Here is a 16559-nt window from a genome sequence, read left to right as displayed (position 1 = left end):
GTCTGACTTTATTATTGGTTATTTAAGAAACATTAAAATTGGATAATGGTGAAACAAATTATTTGATTTTTAGGGATTGTCTTTTAATTTTACATAACACAAGATAAATACACTACTTGGTTATACTAAAATTGTAGTTGAAAATACCCATTTCTTTTCTTCTGAGACTAGAAGTCTTTGCAATACGTTTCTTAAATTAAAAGCTTTGGTAGCAGTGTCATTGCAAATTTGATTCAAGTTGTATTAAATTCATGATAAAATTAAGTTTACAAAGATGTTTTGTTTAAAATGTTAAGGTCTTTATTATGGACTTTGGTAAAAAAGAGGATAAGAAGTAATTTTATTTCTGAGACAAGAGCTAAAAGCTTTTGTAAAAAGTTGTATCACAAAGGAAGGAGAAAACTGTTGAATTTATTTCCTTGAATTGACATTTTCTGAAACAAAAGGGAAAAGATGATGTTTATCTTTTATAGACATCTCATCAGGTTGTTGACACTGATAGGAGTATGATATGGCAAATTAGTTATGCTATCAGTAGAAAAAAAAGTCTTTAATTTGAGAGTAATTGGTTGGACCAAGCTGTTTTCTTAACATGAGGCAGAATAATATCTTGACACCAAGAGGAAAGTGCAAGGTCATCATCAGAGCTCCTGCATCACTATAGCCTCCGAAATTCCTAAAGGCAGGATCAAGACAATATAAGTATAGTGCAGCAAAAAATAGAGAGAGCAAAAAAAAAAGCAAAAGACAATCAGGGGAAAAGAGAAAGCAATCAGGGAAGGGGAAAGAGCAATCAGAGGAAATGATAGAGCAATCAGAGGAAGCCCAGAAATGGTAAAAAACATAACTGATAAAATGTTTATTCCTAGTATATCTGGAGAAGCAGTGTTTTTTCACATCCTTCTTAGTATGTCTATTTAAAATTCAAAATCAGAGACATGTCCTTTAAGTGAACTGCATTTTTTATGTAAGAAATAAGTTCATAACAGTACTATATACATGTAATTATTGTGCGTGTAGAAGGTTGCAGGGTTTATGTAGTATGGATAGATCTACTGGGAATGATGGGTTAAAAGTAGTGTGATTGGTGTTAATGTGATTATTGATAGTGTTAAATTGTTGGCTATTGAAAATAGAGTGGTTTGGTGTGGTGAAAGTGTTGGTGTAGAAGTGTGCGAACAGGTTGGCTTTTTCGTCATTGTGTGCTTTGGAATTATTTTAAGTTATATGAGCATTTATATTGTTTGTAGTGTTGTTGCAGACCTTTTTAAACTTAAGTGCCAAGTTGGGTTTCGATTTGTCTATGGATATACAGAATGTGTCCCAGTTGTGTTGCTGCTGGATTTGAATTAGCCTTTTTATATGATTATTCATGTTATTTATACGGTTTTAAGTAAAATGTCATGGGTTCTGAATAATTGGCAGTGCAGCCTTCTTCTTTTGTGGATCAAATGGCTTATTTTGGTGTGAGTTTCTATGAATTTAAGTTAGGAGTGATAGTTTTGCTGTGAACTGTGCTGTTGATTGCATTTAAGATAGTGTTGGTGAGTAGGGAGACATGATTGCCTATTTCTTGGGTGTTAGAGACTGATGTTATAATCTTTGGTGGGGCATCTTCAATTTTACAGTTAAGGATTGAGAAATCTTGTATTATTTCAGTAGGGTTGGAGAAGTGGTGGGAATTGTAGATCATGAAAAAAATGGGATAATGGTCACCGTGGACATTGTTGTGTACCTAAAAGTTACTTGCATGAGGGATGATAGCCGGGGATACTACTGCTAAATCTGATATATTTTGTCTCCCGTTCGGGTTGGTGTGTGTCATGCTATTATTATTAATGACTAAGTAACTGTTGTCTGTTAATAGGTGATGCAGTGCTCTTCCATTTCTGTTGGTGGATATGCAATTGAAATCAGTGTGTTTTGAATTAAGGTCATCAGTTATTATTAAGTTTTGGGTAATTATTAATGATTGACTGTATAAAAATGTTATTAAGTAAAGAATTTGGAGAACATAAACAGCAAGTATGGTAGTTCGATTGGGTAAGTGTAGTTGACAGAAAATATATTTGTTGTCACAAGAGATGGGATGTTGTGGGAATGTCATCTTTAAGTCTTTTTTGTATAGTAAGGCTAAGCCTCGTTTTCCTATTAATTTAGGTGTGTGTCGAAAGTTGTATTATTTAATAATGATAATGTCTGCTTGGATCTTATTGGTTAACTGAAGTTAATTCATACTTCTGTGGTATAGACCTCCTTGTATGTTTACATTTAAGAAACAAACCATTACACAAAGGAAACTTACCCATACAGATGGCATTTGTAGGTGTTCTTCTCAAGAAATGTGGCATGAGGCATGTCTGGTCCAAAGTAGTATTTAGAGATGTGGCAGATTGTTGCTACAAGCTGTGGCATATTTTCAGATGGTGTATCATGAGTTGTAGTGACACGTTTAGATCACATCAATGATCCTTGTGTAGATGTTGCTGGCTATGGCATGACTGATGTAGGCTGGAGGTGTTATAGCTCTGACACATTCGGTGTAGGTGGCAGGTCATTGCACCATAACAGTGTTTGTAATTGTTGTTGTCTGTGTGTTTTAAACTGGTGGTGTGGGTAACATTGGTAGAGTCTTCTTGCCTGCTGATTTGCCTAGTCTCTTGCTGTTCTACCTATGGGAGAGATAGAATAAAAATGTTGTCATCTGGTATTCCTAAGTGGTCATCCTCCCAAGTACTAACCAGGCCCAATGTTGCTTAGCTTCAGGGATCAGACAAGAACCGACACTTTCAGTGTGGCGTGAACTACATTTGTGATGCATATTTATCCCTTATAGAGGTCCACAATGTTCCACCCTACTCGATATTATGATGCAATGATACTTAACTTAAACAGAAGTAAAACTCAGAAGGTTCTAGTAATATGATGCAATAATATAACAATCACTAATTCAAAACTATAGGACTACACAACATATGACTCATAAACAAACTATTGCTTCTAAAAATAACTAAATTTAACAATTATGCTATATAAACTATCTGAATCATAACTTAAACTGAAATAGTTGTATATATATAACACTGAAAGATTAAATTTTATAGACAGTCATTTGCAAGGTTGTATAAGGTGTGAATCATGTACTTCATATCATCCTCAATTTGATGGTTTGTCTGAACAGTTTGTATAGATTGCCAAGTGTATGCTCATACAATTTATAAATTCTGGCCAATTCAACTGGGATGAACCCCTGCTTTGCATGATGGTGGCATACATAGGAATACAGTAACAGTCAACTATTTTTTGCTAAATGTATTGTTTACATTCCAAGAACAGCTCCCTGTTGATGTAATGTATAGTCAATCTCCCAGTGCAGATCTTTTACAGTGTACACAAGTTTATGTGGAGTGGTTAATGTTTTTGTTAGATGATGCATATGAATTCATGTCAGCAGACAAAATAGTCATATGTCAGAAGAAATTGTATGAGAAGATAGAAAAGGAACAAAATTCGGCCCTGAAGACTGGTATGGCTTTGGTATGTGCCTGCAGCATGGAAGCAACTTGATTCTGAATGGACTGGTCTTTCCCCCATACTTAGAGAGTTCTGCCATTCAAAGTACATGTGGCAGTGGTCAAGTAGGATGTGAAAACCTGTTAAACACCTTGGCAAGCAAAATTATTTATGCCATCCATGAGATACTGATTGGGTGAGAAATCAGAGGCTGGGGAGATTTGTGAGTCAGAGGACAGATGATTAATGAAATAGATCAGCTGTTAAGGTGATCAACCATAGCATCATTATTGACCCTAGAAATTTCTATGGCAAGGACTGAAACCAATTGGCAATTTAGGATTAGATTTGGATGTTATGCTTCTTACTTCCCAAGTTGTCCATTTTGCTTTTTATGGTAAAATATCTACAGGATGTTTAAAGTCAGCCATTAGATCATTGTAGGTACAATATTGGATACAGAAAGTAGAACATTACCAACTACGATGGCTGGTTATGATTTCGAGGATATCTGACGCATTTGTAAACGAAAAGGATTTTCAATCATTGCTTTCTTAATGATTTTAAGGTAATTTTCTAATGCTTCTTGCATGCATTTCTATGTAACACTATTTTGTATCTACACAAAAGGCTATTCCTTCTGATATGATTGGTATTTACATGCCTATGAAGTGCATGGTAAAGGGTCTGTTCAAAAAGAGAATGAGAAATAACTCAGTGTGCAATAAGTAACAGTGGTTAATTCCTGTTTTATTGAATTTTTCCATGTCAATACTTTTAAGTAATAGTAGGGTTTTGGACTCAAAAATAACAATAATATATTAGTGGAGAGAGTGGCTACAAATCTTGGTTGTAAGGTAGTATGGTAAACATACTCTGATGTTTTCTACTGTACTTGTCCTATGTCATTCTGTGTTTATTAGTATATAGTAGGCAGTACAAATAGTAATCAGGTTACATTAATCAGTGTAAAGATTTTAGTTCTGCTGAACATTCAGAGTCAGACTAAGATACCGACAGGCCCATAGGCAATTTCAGTTTTGTGGGTCCCTCTTTCTCCACAACCCCACATACATTTTTGGTATTCATATTTTACCCATAAAAATAATCATTTACTAAACAGAACGATTTTAAGATAGTACAGTATCAGACTTACCAAAACAGCTGAGAAGACTATGACAAAATTTGGTTAATTTAGTGGGATAGAGAGAGATGTCATGTAGTATATAAAATTTAAATTAAAAATAAGCAGCCACTGTGAGCCCCTTGATATTGTAGTTAAAGACAGTACATAATTGTATTTAAAAAAGCAGAACCATTGTGGATCCCTTTACATTGCTTATAGGTAACTGGATGTTGCCTGTAACAAAGTTAAGTTTTTAGTAGAGAACAGCAAAACTACAGAGGCTGGCAGTCACCTTAATGATGGCCATTGTATACCATTGAATATGCTGTGTTGTTAGTCCTTATACGTTGAACAAGAAGTGTAAGTATTGATTTAAAATGCAATGTTGTTTTATGTGCAAATATGGCAACATACATGTATTCTACAACATGTATGGACATTTTCATGCATGTAAATTACTATGTGAGGGAATAAATATGGAAGAAAGCATAGCAATCAGCCAATGAATAACTTATCCAGAATGATGAGTAGTGTATATCCAAGGTAAAACCCTGATGCTCGATTAGACAAGGACATGGTGTTACAGAGTATATTTTAATTTAGATCTGAAATATGTTTGTGTGATAATTTCACTGAGAATATACAAGTTGTTTTCTGACCTACACCATATCAATGAAAATAGAATATTGTACAGATGCTTTCATTAAAATCAGTGAAGGAATGTGTTTAATTTTACATAACTGAAAAGTCTGTAGGATCAGGACAGATTATTAGCTTATGCAAGAAGTTGCAGCCATTGTTCTCATTGGACTAGTTTAAGTATTTATAGTGTTAATATATATATGCATGTGGACTTTCACTGAATATTTTATCAATTTTTATTTTCCATAGAGGTCATAATGTTCACACTAGTGTGAACTGTCATTTATTATAACTTGAGGTGAATATGGTAGCTGTGTATGGTATCATTTAGCTTTTCTTCAGAGTATGCTAAACTTGGGATGGAGGAAGGTTAGTTTGGAAGCCTAAACTTGTATTACTCATCTCGAAGGATCAGGAGTAGTGACTAGATCCCATTAAACACATGAATGACCAGGTTTCAGTTAAGGTTCCTGGACTATGAGCTTCACACCATTTCTTCCCCATTGCAATTCGTGCTCTGGTGCAGTGAGCACACTATAGTGAGATAACTCATGTGATGTGGCCACCAACTTACCATTTAGTAAGTAACAACCCAGTAGGAATCTTGGTGATAGTAGTTATGTGTTAACCCTTGAAAAAGCTTGAAGTGAACTGGCATATTCACTAGTCCTAATAAGCCATTCCTATCAGAGTGGGGTATGTACAATGCCACTACCTCAAGATGGGGCACTTAATATATTTTACTGCTCACATCTTCTTTCAGGATTTTTTTGGGAAAAATTCAATATGTCCAATCAGGTTACCTTCAACTTCATGTTGTTGACTGAATCTTTGCTAAGTTATAACAACATTTTCAAAAATGATTTTTGCTATAAAGGTTTAAGTGCTTCATCCTGGCTATCCTTTTTCCAACTAGAAAACCAATATCTATGCCTAACCACTCATTGAGATAAAAAAGGATTTTCTGTTGAATGTTGGTGAGCTCAATGATTTTGTCAGCCTCCCTTTCACACCAGTTATCAGTAGCCTAAACCTATAAACCACAAACAGATAAAACACTGACTCTTATACCATCCAAATATCAGCTGTCTTTATAGTACAAGGGTACACAATGTATTTTCCATCACTATATATAAAGCAAGTTTTTAAAAATTACATTTTTTTCATAGTTTTCAACTTGAGTGCAGCAAAACTTTCCTAGTGATGAGTATCAAGGCTTAATTACATATCTGATTAAAACTATCCCAGTGGTGAGTATCAAGGCTTAATTACATATCTGGTTAAAACTTTCCCAGCGGTGAGTATCAAGGCTTAATTACATATCTGGTTAAAACTTTCCCAGTGGTGAGTATCAAGGCTTAATTACATATCTGGTTAAAACTTTCCCAGTGGTGAGTATCAAGGCTTAATTACATATCTGGTTAAAACTTTCCCAGTGGTGAGTATCAAGGCTTAATTACATATCTGGTTAAAACTTTCCCAGTGGTGAGTATCAAGGCTTAATTACATATCTGGTTAAAACTTTCCCAGTGGTGAGTATCAAGGTTTAATTACATATCTGGTTTTCTTACAGAAACAACTAAAGTGAGCTAATCTATCCTTGTTAGTAAATCGCATAATGACTGTGGGCAGTCACACACTAAGTCAAGTGCAGTAACTAGTGTACAATATAGGATTGGGTAAGATAAAAAATTGAGACTAATTGTCATATTTAAATATATGTTCATACTAGACAGCTCATATTTTGTCAAATTCAGTTTTTATTTTGCTTGTACCAGGAAATGTTATAGCTCTTACATTGTGATTTCTAAGGTCATCTTTACTTTCCATGACTGTTTAGCAGAGACCCTTTGAGTAAAACTCTAGCTTAGTGTTAAACATTCACCTTCCATTGGCAGGGTGTTAGTTTACACATTTGGTTTTTGCCACTAAGGCAACAGGCTCTTGCTCGTTTTTGAGAGAACATGAGCCTAGGATTTCAGTAATGTAGAAAGTAAGTATTTGGATTTAACATGAGGCTGTTTTCGTTTATCATTTTATGTTCTACTTTAACTTACAAAGAGGGAAAACATGTATTAGCAAGAGCAGTTTATTTTATTAAAGCCTACATTAGATATTGCTAGTTCTACACTTTTCTATTTTGAAGTACACTTTATTTTTTTACCATTTTGTTTATAGCACATTTCAATTTTCATTGTTTTGTGAACATACCCTTAAACTTTGCTGTTTTTGGATTTCCTTTCACTGTCTAATAACTGCAACTTGAAGAGAAATACTAAAATTTTTATATGCTGGAATTGTTAAAAATATATAGAAACAAAGTGTATATTTTGTACAAATTGCCTACAGAATGCATGAAACTAAAAGCTGAAGTTTACATTTTTAAAAGATGTGAAATGTACAAAAATTAAACTTATATGTCTAAATATACAAAATATGGTTTAAATTAAAAGTAAGGATAGGTAAAAGATGAAGGTGCACAATTTAGCATGCTTTTACAGTAAAAGAAAAACATAGAATATATGCATATTTTAGTAAACATCAGTTTTAATCTATGTTATAGGATTTTCTGTTTATATGTATTTTATTTCAATAATAAATGTTAAAGGTATTTATATGTAGAACTATTTACAATTTAATAAACAGTGTTTTTAAATGCCTGTACTTCATTGTGCTTATTTATTGAAAGGGCTAGTTTTATTAATACATGTACTAATTTCAATGTCAAAGGATATTATTATGTATTTTCTATAATGTCTGTACCACACTCTTAAAGTTTTTATATGTTATGTTAGCACTGTCTTGTGCAAGGATCATGGTAATGGTTGTTCAAAGTTAGATTAGTTATACTAAACTGGATATTACATATTAATCTTAAGAATGTCCAGGATTGCCCAAATTCTATACTCAACTGTGCAGCTTTATTGAGTTTGATATGATTTATAGCCAATTTTTTTACATATTTTGAATTTGTATTTTCAATTTCATTTAGCTTGCTCCATAACACTATAAAAGTTATGTATCTTATTCACATGTATCTTTAAAGTTCATGACATTCATTTTACATTTTATTTAAATGTTTGATATCCACTTCTGCTTTCATCTAGCTTACAGCGTTAGAAACCGGGTTTCGATACCCATGGTGGGCACATCACAGATAGTCATTGTGTAACTTTGTGCTTAACTACAAATAAGAAAACATTTTGTGTAATTTTAACCTTTAATATCTTGTAGTTAAACTATCAGTGTTCTATGAATACTGTAGAACACAATACATACATCTATTACCAAAAGTATCACAACAGCACATTAGCTTCCTGTCTTTATTTATTTTGCATGCTGTACTAATACCGTTTATAAAGGTCAAGAAGTCACCAAGAAAGATGCTCATGGACATAATGAAGGAATGGTTATTGGATGCAGCATTTCAGCCCATCCTCTCTTACAGTCAAATCTTCCTTGAATGATGTAGTAAAAAACTGGTCAGAGGATTTAAATTTTATTTACATTTCACATAGTACTACTAGCTAACAATTGACATTTTTCGATCATTTCAGTTTTACTTAACTTTAATGTTTTAACTGATAGCATTTTTAATCATGTATTTAGTTTGATATATCTGATTATTTGATTTTAATGTTGCATTCAATTCAGTTTATTTTCTAATGTTACTCTGTACCCAAATTTGCATTCAGCTTTATTTATTTTTCATTATTTAATTGTATAACAAATTCCAATTGTGTATACCATGTTATTTTCTGATTTTTAGTTTTATTTCTAATTTCACTTAATTCTGTAGTCAGTTCTAATTCATTCATGATTCAGTATTTTTTTACCTAACTTTAATTTACGAGTTCATCCAATGCAGCAATTAGTTGTCTTTAAGAAATTTTATTGGATTTTGTAACTGTTTAATTTGTATATATTATTTAATTTTAGCTCAATTTTATTTAGTTTAAATCGGTGTTGGAGTCTGTATGTGAACAAAATAACACTTTTGTCATTTGCTTATAACTGTCAGGGCATGGTCTGTTTAGTATAAGGACAAGATAATAAGAAGCTGTTATTTTGGCAATCAAACTTTTAATTTGGCCTTTAGCATTTAATATTAAGGTTCTATCTTAAGAAAGCCCAGAGAAAATGAAGAATAGAAAGAAGAAAATAATAGTTAGGTACTTTTAGGTATTTTTTAAGTAAATATTTGTACTGATTTTTTGCATCTAATTAGTTACATTTGTAAATAAGATATGAAAGGTCAATAAACTTGTGTTAATTTTCTTTGCTAATTATCTCATACCACAATGATGGTTCCTTATTTCCTATGCTTGCTTGGCCTTGTTTCTGTGTCATGCCTTTTTGGAATGAGGTAGTACAAAGACTAGTATAAGTTGGTATTAACTGGGAATTATTACCCTTGAACACATAATGGAAGTTATTGTTAACTTAGTTAATCTGGGATTGTGAGATACTACATTAAGACTTTCATCTTCATTATTCTTATACTTGTGTTGAGGTGCTGATAGAATTCTGTTTATGAAAAATATAGATGCTGGCCAGTACAATTTAAAGCCCCAGTAATACCTTGTTTATGTAAAAATAAAGAACTTATCTCTCTTCATTCACTTGTGCTAGTTCCTTTTCCTTTGGTGTTTATGCTATAATTATTACTTTTTAACATTTTTAGAACGTGCTGTATATTAACATAACATAATATTTTGTGACAACATGGGACCTATTGGTCCATCTTGGCTGTTCCATCCTCAAAACTAAATTAAAATGATAAAAAAAATTAAACCCAGCCCTTTTCATTCATATACTTATCAAACTTTTTCTTAAACTCACTGCCTCTACAACATCTGACGGCAACCTATTCCAAAGCCAACCATCATTAGGAAAATGAAATTATCTTAGCTGAAGATGACTCCTACCTTGCCAAAATTTATGTTTGTGGTGCCCAGTCCTACTATTCTCATTGTTAAATATAAAAAAAGATGATACATCAACACTATCAATTCCCTTTACAATCTTAAACACCTCAGTCAGTTTTCTCTTTTTTCAAGAGAAAACAATTTGAGAGATTTTAGACAACACCTCCATCTTAGGCACTGTTCTAGTAACCCTTTCCAACAATTCAATGTCCTTCCTAAGATAAGGAGCCCAAGACTCAACACAATAATCGAAATGTGGCCTAACCAGTGACCTGTACAATGAAATTATAACCTTTTTTAGACTTGTATTCAATATTTCTGTAGATACAACCTAAAATCCTATTTGCCCTACCACTAGAAACAGATTATTATTTACACTATTCTGTTGGAAATCTGTATATCTGAATGCCATATTAAAACCAATAACTAACTTGAAAGTGTATTTTTAAAGGAAGCTTGGTTTGCAAAGAGTCAACAATATTGATCAGTCATAAACTGTTTTAGTTTTATGGAAGACAGCCAAAGAACAAGAAACAACAGTTAATAACATGTTGATTGAAGAGTCACAGCCTTTTAAAAGTACTTCATTGTCATCAGTTATTGGCAAGAAATGTTTTTCTGAAAGTCACCACTGTCTGAAATTACACATTTATATTTGCTAGTTTAATGTATTTGAATATTTGTAGACAGGGCTGGAGATAACTATATATCTTTAATGAAAATGTATGATGAATTATTAATCTAATGAAATCTTCTATTATAATAATAGTTAGTTTTTGTTTGTCCTGAAAATATGCATGCACCTTACCATTTAAATATGCATGCATGCACACTTCATTCCAATGGATGTAAGTATATTTTAGTAGATATTTTGTACAACAACATATTAAAAGCTTATAAAAGGTTTTTAAAATGTCTAACATTAGGTCATAGAATAACATTATAAGTTTATTTATTGATGTATTAAGAATGGTAAAGTTTAGCCCCAACTAAACTAAAGCCATAAATGTACACAAGTTAGTGTGTTAATTTATCTCTTTATCAAATGTAGCCAATTCTTTAATAAAGATTTAAGTAATGTTAGGCCTAGGACAAGTGGACTTGTAGATTTCTGTGTTTGCAATTAGAATTATTTTGTAATATTTTAGAAGTACTTTTGCAATAAAGCTATTAATTTAACTGCAAATGTTTTGTGGGTCTCTGATAGTTATTTAATTGTTCTTTATTTGCAAATATATTTTTTGTTATATCATATTTCAAATAATGCTAATGAGTACACAAGGGAGTATACAACAGAATATCAACAAGGGACAGTAAGAAAAATCATCATTTCACCTCACAAACTAGCATATTAGTAAATGGGAAGTTAAAATTGTATTCAACTATTTAAAAATATATAAGCATAATTATATATGCAATAGCTTTACACAAATGGAAGATTATTTTACATATCAATCTACTACCATAAAAGACTACTGTATTGGTTTTCTTTGCTTTCCTTTCACAAGGCCTATTTTGTATACAACATTTAAATACTTAAGTTAATATATAATGAACTTTTTTTTTCTATATGCTCATACTTTGCTAAACAAAGTAGTTTTAATTTTTTCTTTTACCTAATATGGTATTGACATGGTTTAGTTTTTTTTTTTTGGTGGTAATGAATGGCCTTGAATCTCAGTGCTACAGTCCATCAGACTAACCACTGGGCCATGCTCGACTGACTTATAGCCACCCAATGTTTCTAGAAGTTCCATTTTTTTCAGATTCATTTCAATGTCTGTTATTTCTTCCTTTCATTCTATTTTTATAATATATATATTCTTTATGTTTCTAAAAGTAGACAAAGACAAAAATTACAGTAGGTGACAATCAAAATGTTCAGTGGGATGGATGCTTAACATAAACTTGAAAGGATGTTATTAACTATCACCATTTGTTTTATATGGGGTGTAATTGTTACAGCTTATAATTTTTACATGATATTTGACAGTATCCTAGTTATGCTGTAATTTTTTTTATGTAGAATTTATTAATGATATGACACTAAATAAAAGCTTTCTGTACACCAAGAATATTACATAAGTCATGTCTTTCAGATGAAGAAAGCAAAAATTCCCTGCTGATATTAGTTTCAAATGTGGTAGTTTTAGTTGTTAAACTGCCCAACTAGCAAATGCTAATCACTTAAACATTTTAACTCAGTTGGCAGTTGTCTTATAATAACATTTCATAGGTGAAAACAGATCAAATATTTTATACATCTACCCTATTTTATATTATTATAAATGAGATTAAAGAACTATATATACCCTACTTGAATAATGCTTCTGTTGTTAGAGAATACTCCTTTCAAATACATGAACATTTAGGTTTTATGTATTAGTAAGCAGTGTGGAGTAAACAACTGGATTTTGTGTGTTTTGTAAGTAATGACATCTTTCTTTTAAACTTGCTTTCCTTAATATTATTTGTAATAATGTTTACAGTAATTGTACATAATACTATTAATTTTTACACTTATTTTGCATTGTTATTTCAATATATATATATATATGTAGCAATAATAAAACTTTCTACAGCTGATTATACCTTGCGAGATATTGCCAAAATTTTTTTTCACTCTTTATGGCCTTAATCCCAACTAGTTTGGGGTTGGCCAGTATTTTTTAACCTGAGAATTTTTACACCCAGATGGCTGCCCCAGTTGGCAACCATATAGGACAAGCATGTTCGGTGATGGGGATTCAAACTTGCAATCCTCAGATTGAGATTTGAGCACCCTAACCACCAGGTCCACTGTTGGGATAGCAGTAGACTATAACTGATGATTCAATACATTCTAATCATTGTACATTTCAACTTTTTTTATGTATTGATTTATGAATCTATGCACCTCTTGTCTGAATTTAACTAGAATCAGCTTCAATAATTCCTAAGTTACTTTTTATTTCTGATATATATAGTTAGCTTACCAATGATCAAAAGCTATTAAAAACTACATGCCACATATCAATTTTGACAGTTGTTTAACAAGCATTGTTGTGTAACAAATTCCATTGGAAACTTTTGCAAATGAAAGAAAGGTTTGAAATGTTGACCCAAATGTAGTTTCTCAATTAATAATGCTATACTAGTAAGAAAGAAGACTATATCAAATGATAAGACTGTGAAAAGTTTCCTAATAGTCAAAGATACAATACATATTACAGATCAATTGTTAGCAGTGTACCCATACCAACTGCATTATTCAGTAGTGTAGGATGTCAATATTTATGTTGCAAAGAGCATGAACCACAAGTGGAAAAGAAACATATACAAGAAAAGGTAGCAAAATGTAAAGCAAATTTGAGGTTAAGATATGATTATAGGTTTTTATAGAGAAATAAAATAAAACAAACAAGAGAATCTGTCATGGAAAAGATCAAACAATGAAATTAAAGAACAAGAAAAAAAGAACCACAGCAAACCATTTGATCTTTTTGGGAAACCACTTTATGAGATCTCATGGACTTTTTTTACAGTTTCAGAGACTGAACATCAAGTACAATGCTACTTTTACCATTTAAATACAATTGCTCAAAAAGTAAGTAGTGGTACACAATATTTGTTCAAGAATTGACACTTTGAATATGATTAGAGAAAACTGGGTTTTTATGAGATACAATAAAATTATACTTTGTAATTAGTATATTTCTGACAAAATGCTTTATCTATATTTATTTCATTAAATCCAGCAGAAAATTTCTACTTCATGAAAATCATCATCTGCTTATATAGATGCTAATTTTGAACTTTCAAGATGTCTTTACTCTCTAGTTTCATATATACAGATACATATTAATGTAAAATCATATTCGGCAAGGTAAAAAATTATGCTTACATATTTTACAGTTTAAAAGTATTCATCATCAAGCTATGTTATAGTTAGGAAATAAATGTTTGCATTTATAATTTTGTTGATCCTTAATTTACAAACCAACATTGAAATACTTTTTTATATATTTGTTCCTTAAAAAACACAAACTTTAGAAGATCCTTCATATTGTACCTGAAAATTAAAATTGTTCTATTCCATGCCTTGAAATATAGTATCAAGCATAAGTGACAATTAATTATCTTTGTCATAAAATATTAGGCTTAATACTAAGATGCTATGACAAGTATAACTGATTATAATCAATTTTTGCCATCTTAGCAAAAGGTGTTCATACCATGACAATAAATAGTCAATGCTGGTATTTGGTATAGAGAGTAAATGACTGTATCAATTTATGACACACTAACATTTTTTTATAGTCATGAATATGTATATTTATTATTAAATACTGTACAAACAATAAATACTGGAATAGTTAACTTGCACTAGGTATAATGCTCTCACTGCAACTAATCTTTGTTAAAATAACAAATATACAATGTTAAAATCAATACACAATTAAAATCATTTCAAAATAATGACTCTTCATGTTTTGACGTGTCACACGTCATCTTCAGGAGTGAAGTAGCAAGATATAAATTTTACAATTTATATTTTCTTAAATATCACGTGACATGTCTAATTTTGCATTTGTGCATAAATATCAGAATGGGTCTCGCCACATTCTTAGATAGGTATTCCCTGGACCTTTATCTCTATTTAATAATTTATAATTCTTTTTAAATTTCCTTATTTCCACTGATTCTCGAGTACTACTTGCTGTAATACCTTTAGTTTGAGTTAATACAAGTGTTTTTTCCCATAATATGTTATGTTGGGTTTTACTTGCATGTTCTGCTATAACCGAATTTTCTGTTTTTTCATTTTTTATACATCTCTTATTTTTGGCTATATGATATTTTAAATTAAGTTTTGTTTGTACAATATAGATACTTCCACAATCACATTCAATTTTCTATATTCCAAATTTACCCATTAATTGTACATCATCTTTACTATTGCCTAAAATTGATAAATAAAAAAAAAGATGAAGAACTTATTATACTGGATAACTTACTTACAAATTATAAGAAATTCTTGGAGAATCCTAAAATAATAAATAAGTCAGATATAGCACTTAATAATAATCAGCTAGATGTATTAAATAAAGGTCTAGATTTTGCATGTAAGCTGTCAAAAGTTAAAAACGAAGAATTAATAACAGATATAGAAACTAATTTGGATAAAGTGATTTATGAGAACTCTAAAATTATGATTAGAACTGAATGTCATAAATTTGTTAAGAATTTCAATCCTTTGGGAAGGAAACAAAATATAGATATAGAAGCCATAAAGAGATAATAAAGATAATGTTATTTCTAAAGCAGATAAAGGAGGGAAAGTGTAGTACTTAATAAATGTGACTACATTAAAGGTGTAAGAGATTTATTAAATGAGGCTACTTATGAAAAATTTACACACAAACCTACAAATAAGTACCAGGAATCACTAAAAACAAGTGTTAAAAACTGTTTAACTTTAACAGATGCAGAGAAGCGTAGATTTATTCCTGTTAATTTTATTACTCTGAGATTTTATACACTTCCAAAAATACAGAAAATGAATGACAGTTTTAGACCAATTGTATCGACTATAGGTACATCGTCATAAGAAATAGCTAAATATATAGCTCAGAAGTATTTTAGTTTAGGAAATAAAAATAAATATACAGTCAAAAATGCTGTGGAATGTGTAGAAAAAATCAAGGACATAAAATTGAATAAGGATAATTTGTTAGTATCATTTGATGGAATATCATTATTTACAAAAGTTCCAGTTGAAGATGCAATTCCAAAATAGAACTTCCGCAGTTGAAATTCTAGATATAATTAATTTAAAAAAGGTGTGTGTTATGATTCAAGTATTTCAGGTTAACAATGTGTTTTTAATTTTCAAAATGAATGGTTGGCAATGTGATCTCCACTTCCCCATTGTTAAGTGATTTATATATGAATGTATTTGAAATAAAAGCCATAAATGGTGAAAAATGTAAACCAGATATTTTGATAAGGTGTGTAGATGACACATTCTTGATGTAGAAATATGGTATTGAGGCATTAACATTTGCAAATTATTTGAATAGTATAGAACCTTCTATACAATTTACTCATAAAATTGAGAAAAATAATAGATTGCTTTTTTTAGATGTATTGATAAAAAGGAATGAATAGGGAATTTCAGAAACATCTATTTACAGGAAACCTTTTTTCTGTTTTTATGCCACCACACCAGGAATCGTGTCATACAGAAACACAAAAAGTGTCTGCATTTTATATTTATATTCACAAAATTTTGAGGATATGTACAAAACAAGATGATTTAAAAAAATGAGTTGTTACTGACAAAATATATAGCAGTTGAAAGAGGATTT

General features: G+C 31.0%; 1 long non-coding RNA gene across 1 annotated transcript; it reads right to left on the bottom strand.

Moving 5' to 3' along the window:
• Positions 1-391: 391 nt before the first annotated feature.
• LOC111089191 lies at positions 392-2457 on the bottom strand. Its single transcript, XR_002613499.1, has 2 exons — positions 2306-2457; positions 392-676 (listed from the first exon to the last, which is right to left on the bottom strand). It is a non-coding gene; the product is annotated as an uncharacterized LOC111089191 (long non-coding RNA).
• Between the last annotated feature and the right edge of the window lie 14102 nt (positions 2458-16559).

Source organism: Limulus polyphemus, unplaced genomic scaffold (assembly GCF_000517525.1).
Source record: "Limulus polyphemus unplaced genomic scaffold, Limulus_polyphemus-2.1.2 Scaffold5509, whole genome shotgun sequence".
In the NCBI taxonomy this organism is placed as follows: Eukaryota; Metazoa; Arthropoda; class Merostomata; order Xiphosura; family Limulidae; genus Limulus; species Limulus polyphemus.
This window is presented reverse-complemented; position numbering and strand designations above follow the sequence as displayed.